Source organism: Chlorocebus sabaeus, chromosome 23 (assembly GCF_047675955.1).
Source record: "Chlorocebus sabaeus isolate Y175 chromosome 23, mChlSab1.0.hap1, whole genome shotgun sequence".
NCBI classification, from domain to species: domain Eukaryota; kingdom Metazoa; phylum Chordata; class Mammalia; order Primates; family Cercopithecidae; genus Chlorocebus; species Chlorocebus sabaeus.
Genome location: NC_132926.1, coordinates 72,499,534 through 72,504,047, shown reverse-complemented (window position 1 = coordinate 72,504,047; position 4,514 = coordinate 72,499,534). Strand labels below are relative to the sequence as shown.

Below are 4,514 nucleotides of genomic sequence, written 5' to 3'. Positions count from 1 at the left end.
GATAAGGATAAATTTGCTTTTAGAATGCATAACTAATGTTCTAAAACTTTTTTGGGAAGACCACAGCCTATATTGGAGTGAAAGATAAAAACATAATGTTAACAATACCAAAGAAATTATATTATCAACTAAGAACTGTTCATATGCTGGTGTCTGCACATTATTTTTCCTTCCTTGAACTTCTCATGTAAGAGGTGGTGATGAATCTCAATTATTTTTTAATTAGGTGAAGTTTAAATGTATGAAATGTCATCAACTCATTGTCATGTTATTTTTTTAGTGTACCAAACATATTTACATTTCTTTTTTTTTAAGAAAATGACAAAGACCCAATTTACCAGCCTTATTTTTTTAAACCTAAGCTTAACATTACATAATTAAACAATTGTCAGAACTTACTAATTTGCTAACATTCATGCACAACTGGAAAACGTCCTTAATTTATATTAAACCAGAAATACATTACCACTAATGCATTAGTATTTTTCACTACTAAATACCGAAAAAATTTGAAATTATTTTTGTAGAAGATTTGTCCTAGCAATGTTAACTTCACAGCAGGCTGACATTACTTGGCTCAGGTTTCAGACACAATGGAAAAACAGATCCATGCTGGTGTTAGTGTACAGTCTTGTCCAACCACTACTAAAGATCATGGCTCACTTTTGAGTATTTGTTTTTAAAGCAAAGCGCATGCAGAGATTCACAGCAATTTTAAAGACCGAATAAATGGTCCTATTATTACAAGTAATGGCAAAAGCTGCAATTACTTTTGCACCAACCTAATATGTGGTCCAAACAATAAATTCAAAAGTCTACGACAAATAGGGGCTCTGATAGCTGTTTATAAGTACGTTAGGTGCAATTATACTGAAAGCTGAGTTCATTTGAAATCTTCAAAAACTGTTTCTGTTAATCCTCAAATAGTGCTTGTTATAGTTTAACATTAAATGAGAGCATCGAATTACTTGTTATTCAAGCACAGCAGTTGTTCCTTACTATCTTTTGTGAGGACATTAACTGGCCATCTTTATTCAGCTTCTACTCCCTTCTTGACCATTCTTGACAATTCTCTTCATAGTGATCTTTCTGCCATTAACTATTTTAGTAGAAGTTGATATAGATTTGAAGTTGTCCATACCATCACCACCAAATGACGTGAAAGAGAATAAATTGAGGCCCCTTGACCTGCTGACTTGAATGAAGTAAATCCTGTACCAAAAGAAGAAAATCAACTTTCAAAAGATGGAAATCCACTGAAAGCAGAGAAAAATGTTCCCATTCTTTGGCTTTTGCTTCCTTAGGGACCCCTTGGATTCCCAAAAAAGTCCTCAAATGGATTGTCAAAGAAGATGAAAATGAGTCCCTTCCACCAAAAAATTCCCTGAAGACATCATTAGCGCTGGCATGTGAAGCCAAACTCAAATGTACTGTCAAAATGACTTCCACCTTCTCCTCCACCATTTAATCCTTCTTTGCCATATTTTCCATAGATGTCAGTTTTTTAGCATCTGACAGCACTTCATATACCTCAGCTACTTGTTTGCATTTTCTCTCTGCTTCTTCTTTATTCTCAAGATTTTTATCTGAGTGCCACTTCAGTGCCAGTTTCCAATGTGCTTTCCTTTCCTTTTTTTTTTTTTTTTGAGATGGAGTCTCTGTCGCCCAGGTTGGAGTGCAATGGCATGATCTTGGCTCACCACAACCTCTGCCTCCCAGGTTCAAGCGATTCTCCTGCCTCAGCCTCCCAAGTAGTTGGGATTACAGGTGCACGGCACCATGCCTGGCTAATTTTTTGCATTTTATTTTATTTTTTTTAGTAGACATGGGGTTTCACCATGTTGGCCAGGCTGATCTTGAACTCCTGACCTCAAATGATCTACCTGTCTAGGCCTCCCAAAGTTCTGGGATTACAGGTATGAGCCACCGCACCCAGCCCAATATGCCTTTTTAATATCCTTGGGTGAGGCCTGTCTCTGCATGCCTAGAACTTCATAGTGACACATCATTCTTTAACAGATTGCTGGATCAGGTCCAAAATTACAAATAAGACAGAACTTACATCAAATGGTGTCTTACTTCCAGGTGCGCAGGGAACATTCATGAAAATTTACCATATCTTAGGCCACACAAATGTACGCACACACACATACATCTCAGTAAAGTCCAAATAATTGAAATAATATCAATAGCACTTTCTGAACATAAGGCAGTAAAATTAGAAATTAATAATAAACTTTTTTTTTTTTTTTCCAAGACAGGGTCTTATTCTGTCACCCAGGCTGGAGTGCAGTGGCATGATTTCAGTTCACTGCAGCTTCCACCTTCCAGGCTCAAGCCATTTTCCCACCTCAGCCTCCTGAGTAGCTGGGATTTCAGGTGTGCCCCACCATGCCTGGCAAATTTTTGCATTTTTTTGGTAGAAATAGGGATTCATCATGTGGCCCAGGCTGGTCTCAAACTCCTGGGCTCAAATAATCTGCCTGCCTTGGCTTACCAAAGTATTAGGATTACATGGCCAGCCTAAGCTAGGCTGGAGTACAGTGGTGCCATGGCTCACTGCAGCCTTGACCTCGCAGGGGCAAGGGTCTTCCCACCTCCACCTCCCAAGGTGCTGAGACCGCAAGTGCTAGCCGCCACCTGGCTATTTTTAATTTTTGTAGAGACAGGGTATTCCTATGTTGCCCAGGCTGGTCTTGAACTCCTGGGCTCAAGTGATCCTCCTGCCTTGGCCTCCAAAAGTGTTGGGATTACAGGCTGAGCGGCCTTGCCTAACCAACAACAAACTTTTAAAAGGCTCTTCAACATTCAAATTTTTAATAATTACACTTCATTAAACAACTATTGGGTCAAAAGAAAAAATTGCAGATTTTTCAAAGGAAAAATAAGCTAAAATTGCACAATAATAACATGGGAACACTTCTTGAAGTTAAGCAAGAGAAGCCAATTCCTCAGTTTTAAATTGTTGGTATATGTTAGAAGTATTCTAACATGTAAATAATGCTGATTGTGTTTTTTTCTTTCTCATATTTTTAGCTGGGTTTTTCAATGTGCAATTTTTTAAATGTTTATTATAATGTGAGCTTAAAAACAGTTCACCGGCTATCACTTGCTATCTCACTTACATTTTAGTGTACAAGAAGAAATAAGATTGAACATCATGATGTGTATATATATTATATTATACATATATATACACACCCACAGGCATATGAATTAGTGTGAGGTGGTGCCACATCCTTCTCAGAAATGGCTCTTAGTAGAGCCATCAACATTCTGTTCTTTCACCTCTTTCTGCTTTTCTTTCTTCCTCTTTTGCAAAGGGTCCTAAATACGTGGGTAAATCTACAGCAGAACAAGAAAGTAGATAGTCTAAACCTTTGCTACTTATGGAAGGGAAAGCAAAATCTCTGCCTTTAAGAAACAAACTTTTCATTCTTTCTCTTTTTTGCCCCTTCAGTTCTCGTTTGCCCCCAGAGTAGTTCCTCCAAAGGAATTCTCTTCTCTCTTCCTACCTCCATGTCTTTTGGTGCCAGAACCCAGGTGGCAGAATAGGTACGATTTGCATAACGCTGCTGTTCTCTTTCTGCTGGAGTGTGGCCAGGGGTCTGCAGACTGAATTAGTCATGAATTGTAGTTCAGTGAACAGCAGGGAGGAGCAGGTAGAGACGACAGGCTCAGGGGTTTGGTGGAGCCCTGTAAAGACCAGGGCGGGGTTTTGTGGGGGGACACTGGGCGATTTTGCTGTCGGTGTGTATTCTTCCTTGACTGTCAGCTCTCTTATTAGTTCAAATGGGACTGGCTGCAACACCAAGCTCTAGGAGTGGGCATATGACAAAGCAGGGGTTCCCAAATCAGGAGAGTGATTGCTAAGCTATAATACATGACCTTGGCCAGAACCATGAAAATTAGATCCAAGAGTTTTGGCAGAACACATTAAAAGACTCTCTCTCTCCTGGAGCTATTCTTCCAGACATTCCTCATGCTTTTTGGCCCAACAGCTTTGAACAAAACTCTTAAGTTTCAGAGAATTTTCTCCTCTTGAGGCTTGTCTCACCAAGGTAGAACACAGAAAACTTGCCACTATCCCCATCCTTTTCACTGTAGGAAACAGGTCTGTGAGTTAGATGACTCCACCAGTCACTCAGATATAGGAAAGTTACATTGAGAAGTCAACACCTTAAAGAAGGAAGCTCTTGGGGCACCATTTGGTGAGGATAGCAACTGAGATGTATGACTTTGTGGGTGGCAGTGATTGTATGATTGAGTTCCTTGGCCTGGAATGGCCTTGATGCCAGCAGTATTTGAACTCTTGCCACCAGTGCAAAGGAAGCCCTCAGTGTTGGTGGCAGCAGCAGCCAATGTACCCTGGCTGTAGTTTCTTTAAATTGTGCATCTTGGAAGTTTGGTTGCAGACAATTTACAACAATTCTGTAGCCTGCAAAGTAGCCTTTTAATGAACTCCTTTTCTGTTTAATCCTCAGGGTCAGAGTGAGCAGTTACAAATAAGAACT

General features: G+C 39.7%; 1 pseudogene; it reads right to left on the bottom strand.

Moving 5' to 3' along the window:
* Window positions 1–888: 888 nt before the first annotated feature.
* LOC103244313 (dnaJ homolog subfamily B member 6-like) lies at window positions 889–2,009 on the bottom strand (annotated as a pseudogene).
* Window positions 2,010–4,514: the final 2,505 nt, after the last annotated feature.